At 38.8% G+C, this 20,486-nt stretch overlaps 1 protein-coding gene across 1 annotated transcript in view; it reads left to right on the top strand.

Moving 5' to 3' along the window:
• Positions 1-20,486, top strand: part of TACR1 (tachykinin receptor 1) — a 150,061-nt gene that overhangs the window by 76,017 nt on the left and 53,558 nt on the right. The gene's annotated exons all lie outside the window — the stretch shown is intronic.

Raw genomic sequence — 20,486 nt, 5'->3', positions numbered from 1 at the left:
TTCTGCCCAGGTGAGCGGCAATGTGACATTTATATTACCATCAGTTTTCTGGACTCAGAGCACATGGATAATGTGGGTCCTTTTGAAAGTTCTCTATAATCCTCCAATCTTGGGTTTGTTATGTGAATCATAAAAGTACACTGGTGTTAATAATCAGATGATCTATGTTTTAATAACGAGATTGCCATTACCAGCTATGTGACTCTGGGCAAGGATAACAATCTCCCCTCATTGTTAAAATGCAAGATGATAAAACACTGCTTCCCATAAACAACTATTGTGAAGAGCAAACAAGATAATGTATCCTCACCTTGTAAGCAACTAAATGCCATACAAAAGGCAAGATATTATTACCGAGCCAAATTCATCAGGTAAAGTATAGTCATTATAGGCCTTTAATCTCATTAGATGGTTACATGAGACATTACCTGTTGCCCCCAAGATTTGAGGGCCCAAAAGCCTGTTGCATAGAGTTATACTGCTGCATCTGTCCCGGGGAGCATGGAAATGGGGCTTGCCAGAAAGCAGTACATAAAGCTCAGACTTCGCCTTCCAGACACAGGCAGTGGGATTTAATCGATCAAGCAGTGGGGGGATTAATGCTCAGCCTAGAAGGAGACATTGGAAATTATTCTTTCAAATGACACTACAAGCCTGAGCAGGGTCTCAGCGGGAGAAAGAACATAGCTTTGCAAACCATACAGGGCCTGCGAATGTGTTCAAACCAGAAGGTTCCCTGAAAAGGGAAAAATAAAAACCCTCTGAATTAAATCCCATTATAAACTGCTTAGAAACTGCCCTCAACTGTGTGGACTATAACACGGCTCTTGATTATCAAGATCTTTTCCAAGTCTGGTCACCTTTCTAAAGTTTTGCTTCAAAATATAGTTCATTCATCTTCCAACAAATTCAAAGTTTAATGTGGGAATAAAGGTTTATTTTTCCACAGATCTCTGGAGTTTTGTCCAAGAAACAGTAGTATTTAAAGTTTTGCTTTTGAACATTCTGCTGTTTTATGCTTATTAACGACTAGAAAGCCCTTTGAGACTCAACAAAGTGTGCCAGATTGTCTTATTTCCTTGCTTTGAGAATTTAGGGTGGCTGTACTGGATGCATGATTAGATTTGCCATCATTGTTTACTGCATAATTTTTTAACTTTTCTATTTATTTGTTTTTAGTAAGTTTTAAATTTTAATTCCAGTATAGTTAACATACAGTGTCATGTTTGTTTCAGGGATACACAGCATAACAGTGATTCAACAATTCTATATATTACTTAGTGCTCATCATGATAAGTGCTCACCTATTTCACCCATCCTCACAGCCACCTCCCCTCTGGTAACCCTCAGTTTGTTCACTCTAATTTCTTGGTTTGTCCCTCTCTCTCTTTTTTTCCCCTTTGCTCATTTGTTTTGTTTTTAAAATTCCATATATGAGTGAGGGTGAATGGATAAAAATGTGAGGTACACACACACACACACACACACACACACACACACACACACACAGAGGAATATTATTTGGCCATAAAAAATAATGGTATCTTGCCATTTGCGACAACACAGATGGAGCTAAAGAGTATAATGGTAAGTGAAATAAGTCAGAGAAAGACAATACTATATGTTTATTTCATGATTTTAACCTCAAAAAATGAGTCTGGAGAAGAGCATCTGATTTTATCTATTCAAGATGTGTCAGTTGTTTATTGATGCAGTAGTAAGTTAAAGGAATCCGTATTAGCTATCCACGTACAGACTGTGAAGTGAAGTGAACATATCTCAAGTGCATAGTAAGCTTTATGTAAGCCAATTTTTTTTGTCAATATCCTTCATAATGCATTATGATATATTTTGGGGGGATTTTTTTACTAGCTCTAAACTAAGTACTCCCTTATATTCTCTTCTACTAAAACTGATTGCCATTTCCAAAGCACACAATAATCCCAAATTTGAAACCAGAAAGAAACTTCATTTAAGACAGTATAATGAGTAGGATAAGAACACGGGCTCTGGAGTTAAATGAAGGATCAACTCCCAGCCATATCACACTCTAGTTGAGTCATCACAGTCAAGTTATTTAAGCCTCTAAGCCTAATGGAACATTCCACAAAGAAGTATTGAGAGAAGTAAATAAGGCACATGCTTAGCCCAGTGCCAGGCACAGGAGAAGAGACTGGTGACTGTTAACTACAGCCATCAGCATCATTCATTGATCTGGATGCACAGACAGATGACTGGCAGCAGACAGTGTGGTGGGCAGGTGCTTAAGCCCAATTTGCCTGATGAAAAATCTGTGTCAGCTAATCATATAAAAGGGTTTTGTGAAAAATCTTAGATTGCTGCATTTGCCTTCTGGCTGCATGGTGAAACCCCAGTCCTGATCATTCATCATTCAGATTCTTTATTAATACATGGATTAAATTAAGCACTATTAAAGAAAAGCAATCCAATAAAAGGAAAACTTTGAACATGCACTTCACAAAAAGAAATGTCCAAATGACCAATAATACATGAGGAGGCACACAACTTCATTCATCACCAGTCAAATATAAATTAAAACCATAGTGACATCTTACTGCACACCCATTAGACTAGCAAATGTTAAGAAGTCAGACTCAACTAAAAATTTAGAACTTTCGGTGTAATTAGGAAACAATGAGAACCTTTGTAGACTGCTAGAAGTATACATTGATAAAACCATATTGGAAAACGTTTTGTAGTATCTAGAAAAGCAGAAACTATCCATACACCATAACCCCACAGTTTCACTGAGGGGTAATTGCCCTGGAGAAATTCACGCATGTATGCACCCAGAAACATCTAGCATATAAAGCATATCAGTGTTTTTTTTTAATGCCTGGAATTGGAGATACTCCAAACGTCCATCATCAGTACAATGGGTAAAAATTGTGGTACAAGCATGTAACAGAATACTATGTAATTAATACAATGAACAAAATGTATTTCCATGCAACATGGATGGCCCTTACAAACAAAAATTTAAAAACAAAATGAAAGTACATCTTCAAGGGCACATCAGTAGGTGGCAAAACTATAAATGCAAACAAAGAAGTAGGGACCATGAAAGCAACGACATGTTTATCTCTCATGGGAGGAAAGGGTTGTGATCAAGAAGATGCACTTAGAGGTGCTTCTGAGGGGCGGGCACTATTATATTTCTTCAGCTAGATAGTAGTAGCATGAGTGTTTGCTTAAAAATTACTCCTAACACCAGGTAATTTTTTTCATCCACTTTTTCTGGAATGTATGTTTCACATTTTTTAACTTAAAATTAAATCTTATTCAAAGGGTTTTGGTTTTACAAGCTCCCAAGAAACTGCTCTCATTGGGACAATCCTAAGAGTTCCTTCATAAGAAACTACCTTTTGAGGTGTGGGACTTTGCCTGGAATGATATTATTCATAAGTATTTACCTTTGAATAAGCCAACTTCATTCTCATGTTTACTTGACCTCGTGCATTTTCCCTTGCTGACTTTTACGCTTAAGCCCACCTGGAATTTTCCCAATTTGTTCAAGAGAATATAGGACAGATGTTGTCCCTGATGGGAGAGACAAATGTTCACCAGAAAATAAGACCCAGACAGTCTCCACAGCCCTGATCCCTTGCTGTTATATTCATAAGCATGTACCTCTGGGCTACAAAATGCTACAGATAGACTCGGTCAATTTCCTGGAAAATCATTTTTTTCAATATATGAAATTTATTGTCAAATTGGTTTCCATAAAACACCCAGTGCTCATCCCAAAAGGTGCCCACCGCAATACCCATCACCCACCCACCCCTCCCTCCCACCCCCCATCAACCCTCAGTTTGTTCTCAGTTTTTAAGAGCCTCTTATGCTTTGGCTGTCTCCCACTCTAACCTCTTTTTTTTTCCTTTCCCTCCCCCATGGGTTCCCGCCAAGTCTCTCAGGATCCACATAAGAGTGAAACCATATGGTATCTGTCTTTCTCTGTATGGCTTATTTCACTTAGCATCACACTCTCCAGTTCCATCCACGTTGCTACACAGGGCCATATTTCGTTCTTTCTCATTGCCCTGTAGTACTCCATTGTGTATATAAACCACAATTTCTTTGTCCATATCAGTTGATGGACATTTAGACTCTTTCCATAATTTGGCTATTGTTGAGAGTGCTGCTATAAACATTGGGGTACAAGTGCCCCTATGCATCAGGACTCCTGTATCCCTTGGGTAAATTCCTAGCAGTGCTATTGCTAGGTCATAGGGTAGGTCTATTTTTAATTTTCTGAGGAACCTCCACACTGTTTTCCAGAGTGGCTGCACCAATTTGCATTCCCACCAACAGTGCAAGAGGGTTCTCGTTTCTCCGCATCCTCTCCAGCATCTATAGTCTCCTGATTTGTTCATTTTGGCCACTCTGACTGGCGTGAGGTGATATTTGAGTGTGGTTTTGATTTGTATTTCCCTGATAAGGAGCAACGTTGAGAATCTTTTCATGTGCCTGTTGGCCATCCGGATGTCTTCTTTAGAGAAGTGTCTATTCATGTTTTCTGCCCATTTCTTCACTGGGTTATTTGTTTTTCGGGTGTGGAGTTTGGTGAACTCTTTATAGATTTTGGATACTAGCCCTTTGTCCGATATGTCATTTGCAAATATCTTTTCCCATTCCGTTGGTTGCCTTTTACTTTTGTTGATTGTTTCCTTTGCAGTGCAGAATTCTTTTATCTTCATGAGGTCCCAACAGTTCATTTTTGCTTTTAATTCCCTTGCCTTTGGGGATGTGTCGAGTAAGAGATTGCTATGGCTGAGGTCAGAGAGGTCTTTTCCGGCTTTCTCCTCTAAGGTTTTGATGGTTTCCTGTCTCACATTCAGGTCCTTTATCCGTTTTGAGTTTATTTTTGTGAATGGTGTGAGAAAGTGGTCTAGTTTCAACCTTCTGCATGTTGCTGTCCAGTTCTCCCAGCACCATTTGTTAAAGAGACTGTCTTTTTTCCATTGGATGTTCTTTCCTGCTTTGTCAAAGATTAGTTGGCCATACGTTTGTGAGTCTAGTTCTGGGGTTTCTATTCTATTCCATTGGTCTATGTTTCTGTTTTTGTGCCATGGAAAATCATTTAAAACTGTATTTTGCATTTTAAAATACAAATAAGTCATGGAGTATACTGAAAAGTCCTATAATTTCTTTAATCACCCACATGCCCATCATTTATCAAAGGCTCTAACATTGTGATGAATATTCTTCCAGTCTTTTATTCCATCTCTAGGGAACTACTGTTCTTAGTTTCTTTTGAAGTGTTTTACATACATACAAGTCAGCACAAATATAGATTGTCTCCCTCTCTGTAACACAAAATGTAGCTTATTATGCACATTGTTCTGTACCCTATTTTTTTAATTTAATATATCTCAGAGATATTTCCATGTCAGTTCATGAAGAGCTTCTATATTCTTTTTCTCAGCTATATAGTACTCCATGCTACAAATGTACAGTGTTATTTAAGTCATCACTTCTGGTGGACTTTGGATTGTCTCCAGTCTTTTGTTATTACAGAGTGCTGCCATGGATAACTTTTACATGTATCATGTCAGGCTATCCATAGCCAAAAAATTCCAAAAATGGAATTGCTGAGTCAAAGATATATAACATTTTAATTTTGACATTTGCCCTTCACATGGGATTGTACTAATTCACATTCTCAGAAATAGTGTATGAGAGTCCCTGTTTCTCTGTACCCTACCAACAGAGTACTGTATTGCCAAACTTTTAGATTTTTGCCCATTACAGTTAAAAATTTGCATTTTTCTTATTACGAGTAGGGTTGAATATCTTTTCATAAAATGGATAATTTTTATATACATCTTATTATCTGATTATTTCATTTACCATATCATAAATGATTACCTGTGTCATTAAACATGTTTCTACAACCTGATATGAAAATATATACCCATATGTTTAAATGTGTGCATAAATAATAATTTTGTTAACTAATCTGCTCTTTGAAAATTAGTTACTCCAGTGGGTTCTTTTAGCTGACTTAAGATAAAACACTAAGCTTTTTTAAGTTTATTTATTTACTTTGAGAGAGAGAGCACAAGTAGGGGAGGGGCAGAGAGAGAGAGAGAGGGAGAGAGAGAATCCGAAGTAGGCTCTACACTGCCAGCACAAAGCCCGATGCAGGGCTGGAACTCACAAACCATGAAATCATGACCTGAGCTGAAGTCAGATACTTAACCAACTGAGTCACCCAGGCGCCTCCAAAACACTAAGCTTTAAAACAAGCTGCTTCTAGCTATATTCCTAGATCCTTGCAGGGACTACTTCAGGGTCCTCTGCCATTCTGTTTATTTTTACAATGCATGGTTATAGAAAATATCCTAATGTTGTAACACTGATGAAAGTGAAGATGTGGGCTCATTATTAATGCAATACTGGGGCGCCTGGGTGGCGCAGTCGGTTAAGCGTCCGACTTCAGCCAGGTCACGATCTCGTGGTCCGTGAGTTCGAGCCCCGCGTCAGGCTCTGGGCTGATGGCTCAGAGCCTGGAGCCTGTTTCCGATTCTGTGTCTCCCTCTCTCTGTGCCCCTCCCCTGTTCATGCTCTGTCTCTCTCTGTCCCAAAAAAATAAATAAACGTTGAAAAAAAAATTTAATGCAATACTATCATCATCTGTAATGGAATCCTGCCATAATTTGCAAGCTGCCGGCTTTGCTGCGGCTGCTCTGGTGAACTGTGACACTGCCCAGGAAGTCCTATGAAGGGGGAGTGGATTGACTGGCTTCCTGGGTGACCCAAAGTGACTCCTCCTGGTCTAGAAATGCACATGAAAGGACAAGTATAAAAGAGAAACCACTGGCTTTGAAAAATGCATAGACTTCCCCGTTCTGTTAAAACACGGAGGAATGTGCCATAGCTTTCAAAGTCATTCAGAGCCAAACTCACACTTGAGGATGCTATACAGGCTGTCAGTTTGCAGTGGTCCCAGAAGGGGCAAGGCCCCTGAGGACAAGGAAGATGAATGAGCCAACATTTCTTTATCAGAGGGCCCACCATCAAGGCCAAGAAAAAGTCTGTAATGAGGATGAAAAATGAGAAAGACATCCAAAAGAACAAGATTGAGACAGCCAGGGGAATTTCAGTTTTCCTGAATCATTTATTAATATTGGTCATATATCATTTTCTATTAATTAAACTTGTATGTACCGAACGATGCAGTAGAGTTGTAGCAAGAAGTAAGACATGCCTATCCTGAATTCCAAATATTATCAGTAGTACTGGGAAAGGAGGTGATGCCAGAAAATAGCATCATTCATGACTCTAATTACTTAGAGAATTTGTAGAAGTGTACATGAATGTGTATATATTAAGTCTAATATAATTCTCTATAAGTACCAGTTGTAACAAAGACTATAAAAATATATGTTGTTATTTTTTTTGCAGCATTTTGTCTTTTATGTGTTACACTCCATCATGAGAAATTAGCTGAAATTTTTATATTTATACAGATCTTTTTTTTTAATTTTTTTTTAACGTTTATTCATTTTTGAGACAGAGAGAGAGACAGAGCATGAATGGGGGAAGGTCAGAGAGAGAGGGAGACACAGAATCTGAAACAGGCTCCAGGCTCTGAGCTGTCAGCACAGAGCCCGATGCGGGGCTCGAACTCACGGACCGCGAGATCATGACCTGAGCCAAAGTCGGACGCCCAACCGACTGAGCCACCCAGGCGCCCCTATTTATACAGATCTTTAATTTCATTAACAGCACTGAAAACTGAAAGTCAACTAATTGACAGAATAAGAGGGGGAAAGGGAATATCAGAAAACGTACCTGCAACATTACTTCTCAAATTTTCCACCTCCTTGACTATTTCACAAATAAACGAAAGGAAAGAAATGTGTATCCTTTGCCAAGCTCTTCCAGGCCTTGGCCAAAGGGGTGTCAGCATATTCGTGTTTCCAGGACTGATTGTTTATGCTAGCTGTTATGATTAATCTCCTCCCCTGACACCTGCTACATTTATAGATACAGCTGAGGGCCCCTGGTATTGTCTCAGCTATTGATGAAAAGCAGTTAAACCAAGAATGAAAAGTACATTAACACTTCAGGGAAAGATGGTAGCATAAAAACAATCCCTCAACCTTGACTCCATAAAGAAATTAGAGTGAGCAAAGTAAGGAAGAAGGAGGAGGAGGAGGGGGAAAAAAGCCTGCATTAATGCAGAAACTAGGAAGGTTGCCATACAAATGCCAGAAATTTCACTCAGTTTTCTGGTAGACACTGTGCAGAGAGAGCCAAAGAGGAGGCAGCCACCAAGGACTGTCATGGGCAAGACATAAACTAGCAGCCCCTAATTAGGAGAGGAAAGTGTAGGCCTGAGAAAGATGGGAACCCCTCACCCCAGTTGGAGATTCCTTTGGGCTCCCACCATCAGCTTCCAAAAGCAGCTGCTCTTAGACTGAGGACAAAGCACACACAGGCCAGAGAGTGTAACTCACAGTAAGATAAAAATGGATGATTTCCTACAAAACCACAAATATCAAATTGATGCTGCTCAAGGGGAGAGGGATGAAAATACTGCTCAATAATTACATTTATAAAAGGCACTGGTACCAAAACTTTTGCAGAGAAATTCTTTCAAATACCCTATAAGCTCTTCAAGAGTTCAGACCCATATGGAGAACTTGATAATTTGTTATATGCATTTGGCACAACATAATTATAAAAAACTGACAGAGAACTTCAAAAACAAATCTTCAGGCCAATTCCATTTACAAACATAGATGCAAAGAACCTAATTAAAAGTCACCCCCAAAATTCAAAATTATATTAAAATAACAATGATTTGTTTTTAAGCATGACTTTTTCCAGCAAATAATGTTAGTAACTTATCAGGAAATCTATTATATTTCATTCAACTAATTGGTAAAAGGAAAACATCATAGGGAGGGAAGATGGCGGCGTAGGAGGACGCTGGGCTCACCGCGCGTCCTGCTGATCACTTAGATTCCACCTACACCTGCCTAAATAACCCAGAAAACTGCCAGAGGATTAGCAGAACGGAGTCGCTGGAGCCAAGCGCAGACGAGAGGCCCACGGAAGAGGGTAGGAAGGGCGGCGAGGCGGTGCATGCTCCACGGACTGGCGGGAGGGAGCCGGGGCGGAGGGGCAGCTCGCCGGCCAAGCAGAGCCCCGGAGTCTGGCTTGCAAAAGCAGAGGGGCCAGACGGACTGTGTTCCGACAGCAAGTGCGACTTAGCGTCTGGGAGGTCATAAGTTAACAGCTCTGCTCGGAAAGCGGGAAGGCTGGAGGACAAAGGGAGGGAGAGCTGCGGAGCCCCCGGACGACAGAGCTCAGTTTGGTGGGGAACAAAGGCGCTCGCCAGCGCCATCTCCCCCGCCCATCCCCCGCCAAAATCCCAAAGAGAACCAGTTCCTGCCAGGGAACTTGCTCGCTCCGCGCAAACACCCAACTCTGTGCTACTGCGGAGCCAAACCTCCGGCAGCGGCAGCGGATCTGACTCCCTCCCGCTGCCACAGGGCCCCTCCTGAAGTGGATCACCTAAGGAGAAGCGAGCTAAGCCTGCCCCTCCTGCCCCCGTGCACCTTGCCTACCCACCCCAGCTAATACGCCGGATCCCCAGCATCACAAGCCTGGCAGTGTGAAAGTAGCCCAGACGGGCCACGCCACCCCACAGTGAATCCCGCCCCTAGGAGAGGGGAAGAGAAGGCACACACCAGTCTGACTGTGGCCCCAGCGGTGGGCCAGGGGCAGACATCAGGACTGACTGCGGCCCCGCCCACCAACTCCAGTTATACACCACAGCACAGGGGAAGTGCCCTGCAGGTCCTCACCACGCCAGGGACTATCTAAAATGACCAAGCGGAAGAATTCCCCTCAGAAGAATCTCCAGGAAATAACAACAGCTAATGAGCTGATCAAAAAGGATTTAAATAATATAACAGAAAGTGAATTTAGAATAATAGTCATAAAATTAATCGCTGGGCTTGAAAACAGTATAGAGGACAGCAGAGAATCTCTTGCTACAGAGATCAAGGGACTAAGGAACAGTCACGAGGAGCTGAAAAACGCTTTAAATGAAATGCAAAACAAAATGGAAACCACCACGGCTCGGATTGAAGAGGCAGAGGAGAGAATAGGTGAACTAGAAGATAAAGTTATGGAAAAAGAGGAAGCTGAGAAAAAGAGAGATAAAAAAATCCAGGAGTATGAGGGGAAAATTAGAGAACTAAGTGATACACTAAAAAGAAATAATATACGCATAATTGGTATCCCAGAGGAGGAAGAGAGAGGGAAAGGTGCTGAAGGGGTACTTGAAGAAATAATAGCTGAGAACTTCCCTGAACTGGGGAAGGAAAAAGGCATTGAAATCCAAGAGGCACAGAGAACTCCCTTCAGACGGAACTTGAATCGATCTTCTGCACGACATATCATAGTGAAACTGGCAAAATACAAGGATAAAGAGAAAATTCTGAAAGCAGCAAGGGGTAAACGTGCCCTCACATATAAAGGGAGACCTATAAGACTCGTGACTGATCTCTCTTTTGAAACTTGGCAGGCCAGAAAGAATTGGCACGAGATTTTCAGTGTGCTAGAGAGAAAAAATATGCAGCCGAGAATCCTTTATCCAGCAAGTCTGTCATTTAGAATAGAAGGAGAGATAAAGGTCTTCCCAAACAAACAAAAACTGAAGGAATTTGTCACCACTAAACCAGCCCTACAAGAGATCCTAAGGGGGACCCTGTGAGACAAAGTACAAGAGACAACACTACAAGCATAAAACATACAGACATCACAATGACTCTAAACCTGTATCTTTCTATAATAACACTTAATGTAAATGGATTAAATGCGCCAACCAAAAGACATAGGGTATCAGAATGGATAAAAAAACAAGACCCATCTATTTGCTGTCTACAAGAGACTCATTTTAGACCTGAGGACACCTTTAGATTGAGAGTGAGGGGATGGAGAACTATTTATCATGCTACTGGAAGCCAAAAGAAAGCTGGAGTAGCCATACTTATATCAGACAAACTAGACTTTAAATTAAAGGCTGTAACAAGAGATGAAGAAGGACATTATATAATAGTTACAGGGTCTATCCATCAGGAAGAGCTAACAATTATAAATGTCTATGCGCCGAATACCGGAGCCCCCAAATATATAAAACAACTACTCATAAACATAAGCAACCTTATTGATAAGAATGTGGTCATTGCAGGGGACTTTAACACCCCACTTACAGAAATGGATAGATCATCTAGACACACGATCAATAAAGAAACAAGGGCCCTGAATGAGACATTGGATCAGATGGACTTGACAGATATATTTAGAACTCTGCATCCCAAAGCAACAGAATATACTTTCTTCTCAAGTGCACATGGAACATTCTCCAAGATAGATCATATACTGGGTCACAAAACAGCCCTTCATAAGTTTACCAGAATTGAAATTATACCATGCATACTTTCAGACCACAATGCTATGAAGCTTGAAATCAACCACAGAAAAAAGTCTGGAAAACCTCCAAAAGCATGGAGGTTAAAGAACACCCTACTAACGAATGAGTGGGTCAACCAGGCAATTAGAGAAGAAATTAAAAAATATATGGAAACAAACGAAAATGAAAATACAACAATCCAAACGCTTTGGGACGCAGCGAAGGCAGTCCTGAGAGGAAAATACATTGCAATCCAGGCCTATCTCAAGAAACAAGAAAAATCCCAAATACAAAATCTAACAGCACACCTAAAGGAAATAGAAGCAGAACAGCAAAGGCAGCCTAAACCCAGCAGAAGAAGAGAAATAATAAAGATCAGAGCAGAAATAAACAATATAGAGTCTAAAAAAACTGTAGAGCAGATCAACGAAACCAAGAGTTGGTTTTTTGAAAAAATAAACAAAATTGACAAACCTCTAGCCAGGCTTCTCAAAAAGAAAAGGGAGATGACCCAAATAGATAAAATCATGAATGAAAATGGAATTATTACAACCAATTCCTCAGAGATACAAACAATTATCAGGGAATACTATGAAAAATTATATGCCAACAAATTGGACAACCTAGAAGAAATGGACAAATTCCTGAACACCCACACGCTTCCAAAACTCAATCAGGAGGAAATAGAAAGCTTGAACAGACCCATAACCAACGAAGAAATTGAATCGGTTATCAAAAATCTCCCAACAAATAAGAGTCCAGGACCAGATGGCTTCCCAGGGGAGTTCTACCAGACGTTTAAAGCAGAGATAATACCTATCCTTCTCAAGCCATTCCAAGAAATAGAAAGGGAAGGAAAACTTCCAGACTCATTCTATGAAGCCAGTATTACTTTGATTCCTAAACCAGACAGAGACCCAGTAAAAAAAGAGAACTACCAGCCAATATCCCTGATGAATATGGATGCAAAAATTCTCAATAAGATACTAGCAAATCGAATTCAACGGCATATAAAAAGAATTATTCACCATGATCAAGTGGGATTCATTCCTGGGATGCAGGGCTGGTTCAACATTCGCAAATCAATCAACGTGATACATCACATTAACAAAAAAAAAAGAGAAGAACCATATGATCCTGTCAATCAATGCAGAAAAGGACTTTGACAAAATCCAGCACCCTTTCTTAATAAAAACCCTTGAGAAAGTCGGGATAGAAGGAACATACTTAAAGATCATAAAAGCCATTTATGAAAAGCCCACAGCTAACATCATCCTCAACGGAGAAAAACTGAGAGCTTTTTCTCTGAGATCAGGAACACGACAGGGATGCCCACTCTCACCGCTGTTGTTTAACATAGTGCTGGAAGTTCTAGCATCAGCAATCAGACAACAAAAGGAAATCAAAGGTATCAAAATTGGCAAAGATGAAGTCAAGTTTTCGCTTTTTGCAGATGACATGATATTATACATGGAAAATCCGATAGACTCCACCAAAAGTCTGCTAGAATTGATACATGAATTCAGCAAAGTTGCAGGATACAAAATCAATGTACAGAAATCAGTTGCATTCTTATACACTAACAATGAAGCAACAGAAAGACAAATAAAGGAACTGATCCCATTCACAATTGCACCAAGAAGCATAAAATACCTAGGAATAAATCTAACCAAAGATGTAAAGGATCTGTATGCTGAAAACTATAGAAAGCTTATGAAGGAAATTGAAGAAGATTTAAAGAAATGGAAAGACATTCCCTGCTCATGGATTGGAAGAATAAATATTGTCAAAATGTCAATACTACCCAAAGCTATCTACACATTCAATGCAATCCCAATCAAAATTGCACCAGCATTCTTCTCGAAACTAGAACAAGCAATCCTAAAATTCATATGGAACAACAAAAGGCCCCGAATAGCCAAAGGAATTTTGAAGAAGAAGACCAAAGCAGGAGGCATCACAATCCCAGACTTTAGCCTCTACTACAAAGCTGTCATCATCAAGACAGCATGGTATTGGCACAAAAACAGACACATAGACCAATGGAATAGAATAGAAACCCCAGAACTAGACCCACAAATGTATGGCCAACTCATCTTTGACAAAGCAGGAAAGAACATCCAATGGAAAAAAGACAGCCTCTTTAACAAATGGTGCTGGGAGAACTGGACAGCAACATGCAGAAGGTTGAAACTAGACCACTTTCTGACACCATTCACAAAAATAAACTCAAAATGGATAAAGGACCTGAATGTGAGACAGGAAACCATCAAAACCTTAGAGGAGAAAGCAGGAAAAGACCTCTCTGACCTCAGCCGTAGCAATCTCTTACTCAACACATCCCCAAAGGCAAGGGAACTAAAAGCAAAAGTGAATTACTGGGACCTTATGAAGATAAAAAGCTTCTGCACAGCAAAGGAAACAACCAACAAAACTAAAAGGCAACCAACGGAATGGGAAAAGATATTTGCAAATGACATCTCGGACAAAGGGCTAGTATCCAAAATCTGTAAAGAGCTCACCAAACTCCACACCCGAAAAACAAATAACCCAGTGAAGAAATGGGCAGAAAACATGAATAGACACTTCTCTAAAGAAGACATCCGGATGGCCAACAGGCACATGAAAAGATGTTCAGCGTCGCTCCTTATCAGGGAAATACAAATCAAAACCACACTCAGGTATCACCTCACGCCAGTCAGAGTGGCCAAAATGAACAAATCAGGAGACTATAGATGCTGGAGAGGATGTGGAGAAACGGGAACCCTCTTGCACTGTTGGTGGGAATGCAAAGTGGTGCAGCCGCTCTGGAAAGCAGTGTGGAGGTTCCTCAGAAAATTAAAAATAGACCTACCTTATGACCCAGAAATAGCACTGCTAGGAATTTATCCAAGGGATACAGGAGTACTGATGCATAGGGGCACTTGTACCCCAATGTTTATAGCAGCACTCTCAACAATAGCCAAATTATGGAAAGAGCCTAAATGTCCATCAACTGATGAATGGATAAAGAAATTGTGGTTTATATACACAATGGAATACTACGTGGCAATGAGAAAAAATGAAATATGGCCTTTTGTAGCAACGTGGATGGAACTGGAGAGTGTGATGCTAAGTGAAATAAGCCATACAGAGAAAGACAGATACCATATGGTTTCACTCTTATGTGGATCCTGAGAGACTTGGCGGGAACCCATGGGGGAGGGGGAGGAAAAAAGAAAGAAAAAAAAAAAAAAGAGGTTAGAGTGGGAGAGAGCCAAAGCATAAGAGACTGTTAAAAACTGAGAACAAACTGAGGGTTGATGGGGGGTGGGAGGGAGGAGAGGGTGGGTGATGGGTATTGAGGAGGGCACCTTTTGGGATGAGCACTGGGTGTTGTATGGAAACCAATTTGACAATAAATTTCATATATTAAAAAAAAAAAAAGGAAAACATCATATATCTGTTTCAATAAATGTCAAAATAAATTTGTTAAAATGTAATATCTACTAAAGAAACAATAGCTTATATCAGCAATAATCCTTGAGAAAATAAATGAATAACAGATCTCCTTTACAACAGAAACAAAATAACACTTTGAGTATTTAAGAAATAAGAGTTACATGAAGAAAATGAAAAACATCATGCTATTTTAGACTTTACTGATTGGCATAAAAGAATATTTGAGAAGTGCATTTCACTTGATTCAAACCCTGGAAAGTATTAAGGGCATATAGGAAACAGTCTCCTTTTCCATCTTTTTTCTCCTATTTGTACACCAGTATTCATCGCAACATTATTCACAATAGTCAAAAGGTGGAAACACCCTTCTGTCTTTGTATAATTCCATAAAGCTATCAGCTCTCCACAAACTTCCCACAAGCATAATTAGGTAACTGATAAAGCAAATCATTTGAAGTAATAAATGAGTAAAAATAATTCAAGAAAAGATTGTGGATGCCTGGGTGGCTCAGTCGGTTAAGTGTCCAGCTCTTGGTTTTGGCTCAGGTCATGATCTCATGGCTTTGTGGGTTCAAGCCCCACATCGGGTTCTGTGCTGGCAGCACAGAGCCAGCCTGGGATTCTCTCTCTCCCTCTCTAGCTGCTCTTCCCCCACTGCTGTTGTCTCTCTAAATAAATAAATAAATAAACTTAAAAAATTATGGGAATGCAAGCTGGTGCAGCCACTCTGGAAAACAGTAGGAGGTTCTTCAAAAAACTAAAAATAGAACTACCCTACAACACAGCAATTGCACTGCTAGGCATTTGTCCACGGGATACAGGTGTGCTGTTTCGAAGGGACACATGCACTCCAATATTTATAGCAGCACTATCAACAATAGCCGAAGTATGGAAAGAGCCCAAATGTCCATAGATGGATGAATCGATAAAGAAGATGTGGTACATATATACAATGGATTATTACTCGGCAATCAAAAAGAATGAAATCTTGCCATTTGCAAATACATGGATGGGACTGGAGGGTATTATGCTAAATGAAATTAGTCAGAGAAAGACAAAAATCATATGACTTCACTCATATGAGGACTTTAAGAGACAAAACAGATGAACATAAGGGAAGGGTAGCAAAAATAATATAAAAACAAGGAGGGGAACAAAACAGAAGAGGCTCATAAATATGGAGAACAAACTGAGAGTTACTGGAGGGCCTGTGGGAGGGGGGATGGGATAAATGGGTAAGGGGCACTAAGGAATCTACTCCTGAAATCATTGTTGCACTGTATGCTAACCAATTTGGAGGTAAATTTTAATAAATAAATAAATAAATAAATAAATAAATAAATAAATAAATAAATAGTTTTTGGAAAAAAATAAAAAACATTGAACAAGAAGAATTAATTTTGATCAGCAAGGTACACCAGTATTAGATTAGAAATGGCATGATTAGAAATGGCATGCTCTTCCAGATATGAAAATACTCATTTCTGGGGATAGAATTAATCAATAGAAAAACAGAACAGAAATCACACATCCATACACATACACAGAAACCCAAGACTCTAAAATGTTGTCTTTACTATATGCTACAGATGACATGTCATATCTGTAAGGATTATTCCATAAATTTGGAGGGAAACCTGATCAACCAAAATGCTGTGGAATTTTCTAACTCAAATGATTTTATAGGCAACTGCGTAACCCACCACTGCCAACAACTTGGAGAGAGTCACAATATATATTAGCATATTGAAGCCTCTGAGAAGCTTTTCATTCAAAAATGTTTTAAATTTATCTTCATAGGAAATACATTCATGTGGTTTAAAATAAACAGTGTAAAAGGGTAATCAGTAGGAGATTTCTCCCTCTAGCCACTGTTCTTACTTTCTTGGGAGCTTTCTAAAGTTTCTTTATGCTTATCTTTAAAATTTTGTGTATATAATCTTGTTTTGTTTCTTATACAAAATACATAATATACCCGAATCTTGCTTTTTCAATAAACAATTTATCTCAGATATCCTTTTTCACCATATGGAGCAAGCATTCTCATTTTCTACGGCTGTGTAGTATTCCTCCATGTGGATAAAACATCATTTATTTATCTGCTATGATTTTCATGTATATTTGGATTGTTCCTAGTGTTTAGCTATTTCAAGTTATATTGCAATAAATTGGCTCCACCCTGATTAAGTATCGAAGTCAATAAAACTGACACTTTTGCTTAAACCTTATGTTCCCCAAGCTTATTTGATCATAGAATCCTTCTTTTGATTAATATCATTAACATCCCACAGAAACATTGTCCATAAAACATATTCTGGGGAACCTCTGGGCTACTCATAAAGCTGTATTCCTTTCTCACAACTTAAGACCAGTATAAATTCCATGTAAGTTGGGATGGAGAAGGGGTTTTCCTAACATCAAAGGCAAATCCAAATGAAAGAGATTGCTGGTTTGAATACAGATATAGATATATTTCTTAAATTCTATATATCAAGAAACTCTGTGAGGAAGTTCTGCAAATGACAAATTAAGAGAGAAATACAATGTATGAGACAAACCATGAATGTAATTAACATAGAGAAGCTCTGACTAATCAATAAGAATAAGGCTTTTTTAATCAAAAAACTAATAGCTCATAAAAGGATATGAAAAACTGTATTCCAATTTTCTCTTTATTTTATTAGCCCAGATTAAACTTAAAGAAAATTCTAAATGTTAACAAGGTTGTGGGGAAGATGAGCACTGTCTTCAGGAGGACAGTTTGACAATATCCATCAAGTTTTTAAATATACACTTGAGAGTGAAATTATATAGTATTTGTCTCTGACTGACTTATTTTACTTAGCATTACACTCTTTAGATCCATCCATGATACGAATGGCAAGATTTCATTCTTTGTTATGGCTGAATAATATTCACTGTATATACATTTATATATACCACATCTTCTTTATCCATTCAACTGTAGACACTTAGAAGCAAAGGGAAAAACAGAGAGAGAAAGAGAGAGAGAGAGAGAGAGAGAGAGAGAGAGAGAGAGACCAAAAAACAGATTCTTAACTATAGAGAAGAAACTGATAGTTACCAAAGGGAAGGCAATGGGGGGATGAGTTAAACAGGTGATGGGGATTAAGGAGTGCACTTGTCATGATGAGCACTGGATGATGTATGGAATATGGAATCACTATACTGTACTGAAACTAATATAACACTGTATGTTAACTAACTGGAATTAAAATAAGAACTTAAAAAGATTAAATATACACTTGATTTGGATCAGCAATTATACACAGAAAGTCAAGAGGGCATGAATATATATGCAAGATATTGATATCACCATGGTTTATAAGTGTAAAATTAGAAACAGATGCCATCATTCAGGACTGATTAAATCATCAATATATCATCCACACAAAGAAAAACTTTGCAGCCATTAAAAATAACATTGTACAAGGTTGCCCGTTTTTTCCTGTAGGATTTTGATGGTTTCCTGTCTGACATTTAGGTCTTTCATCCATTTTGAATTTATTTTTGTGTGTGGTATAAGAAAGTGGTCCAGTTTCATTCTTCTGCATGTCACTGTCCAATTTTCCCAGAACTATCTGCTGAAGAGGCTCTTTTTTCCATTGGATATTCTTTCCTGCTTTGTCAAAGATCAGTTGGCCATACGTTTGTGGGTCCATTTCTGGGTTCTCTATTCTGATCCATTGATCTATGTGTCATCTCTTTTTGTGCCAATACCATACTGTCTTAATGAATACTGCTTTGAAATACAACTTGAAGTCCAGGATTGTGATGCCTCCAGCTTTGGTTTTCTTTTTCAGCATTATTTTGACTGTTCTGGGTCTTCTGCGACTCCACACAAATTTTAGAATTGTTTGTTCTAGTTCTGTGAAGAATGCTGGTGTTATTTTGATAGGAATTGCATTGAGGAAGTTCCATACTGTTCCACAGTGGTTGCACCAGCTTGCATTCCCACCAACAGTGCAAGAGGGTTCCTTTTTTCCACATCCTCACCAACACTTGTTGTTTCTTGTATTTTTTTGATTCTAGTCATTATGACAGGCATGAGATGATATCTCATTGTGGTTTTGATTTGTATTTCCCCAATGGTGAGTGATGTTGAGCATCTTTTCATGTGTCTGTTGGCCATCTTTATGTCTTGGAGAAATGTCTGTTCATGTCTTCTGCCAATTTTTAAATTAGATTATTTATTTTCTTGGTGTTGAGTTGTGTAAGTTCCTTATATTTTTTGGATACTAACCTTTAATTAGATACATTATTTGGATACTAACCCCTACCAGATATGTCAGTATCTTCTCCCATTCAGTAGGTTGTCTGTTGGTTTTGTTGATTGTTCCTCTGTTGTGCAGAAGCTTTTTATTTTGATATAGTCTCAATACTTATTTTTGCTTTTGTTTCCCTTGCCTCAGGAGATACAGCTAGAAAAATGTTGCTACAGCCGATATCACAGAAATTACTGCCTGTGCTCTCTTCCAGGATTTTTGTGGTTTCAAGTCTCACATTTAGGTCTTTAATCCATTTTGAATTTATTTTTCTGTATCGTGTAAGAAAGTGGTCCAGTTTCATTTTTTTTGCATGTAGCTGTCAAGTTTTCCCAATACCATTTATTAAAGAGACTGACTTTTTCACACTGCATTTTCTTGCCTCCTTTGTGGAAGATTAATTGATCATATAATTGTCTATTTCTGGGCTCTCTTTTCTGGGTTTATTTCTGGGCTCTCTATTCTGTTACGTTGATCTCACTATTTTTGTGTTGGGAACACACTGTTTTGATTACTAGAGCTTTGTAGTATATCTTGAAATCCAGAATTGCGATAACTCCAGTTCTGTTCCTCTTTCTCAGGATTGCTTTGGATATTTGGGGTCTTTTATGGCTCCATAAAAATTTTAGGAATAAATATTCCAGTTTGGTGAAAAATGCTGCTGGTATTTTCATAAAGATTGCATTGCATCTATAGATTGCTTTGGGCAGTATGGCCATTTTAGCAATATTTGTTCTTCCAGTCCATGAGCATGGAGTGTCTTTCCATTTGTTTCTGTCATCTTCAATTTCTTTCATCAGTATTTTATAGTTTTCAGAGTACAGGTCTTTCACCTCTTTGGTTAAGTTTATCCTAAGTATTTTATTATTTTTGGTGCAATTGTAAATGGGATTGTTTTTCTTAACTTCTCTTTATGCTACTTCATTATTAGTGTATAGAAGAGCAATGGATTTCTGTACCTTGATTTTGTATCCTACAACCTTACTGAATTCATTTATTGGTTCTAGTAGTTTTTTGGTGTACTCTTTATGGTTTTCTACAGTATCGTGTCATCTGCAAATAGTGAAAGTTTTACTTCCTTACTAATTTGAATGCCTTTTATTTCTTTTTCTTGTCTGATTGCTGTGACTAGGACTTCTAGCACTATGTTGAATAAAAGTGGTAAGAATGGACACCCTTGTCCTGTTCCTGACCTTAAAGGAAAAACACTTCAGTTTCTCATTATTGAGTATGATGTTAGCTATGGGCTCTTCATATGTGGCCTTTACTATGTTGACGTATGTTCTCTCTAAACATACTTGGTT

This window comes from Leopardus geoffroyi, chromosome A3, assembly GCF_018350155.1.
Source record: "Leopardus geoffroyi isolate Oge1 chromosome A3, O.geoffroyi_Oge1_pat1.0, whole genome shotgun sequence".
Classification (NCBI taxonomy): Eukaryota; Metazoa; Chordata; class Mammalia; order Carnivora; family Felidae; genus Leopardus; species Leopardus geoffroyi.
The sequence above is the reverse complement of the archived record's forward strand: the minus strand, read 5'-3'. Positions and strand labels throughout refer to the sequence as shown.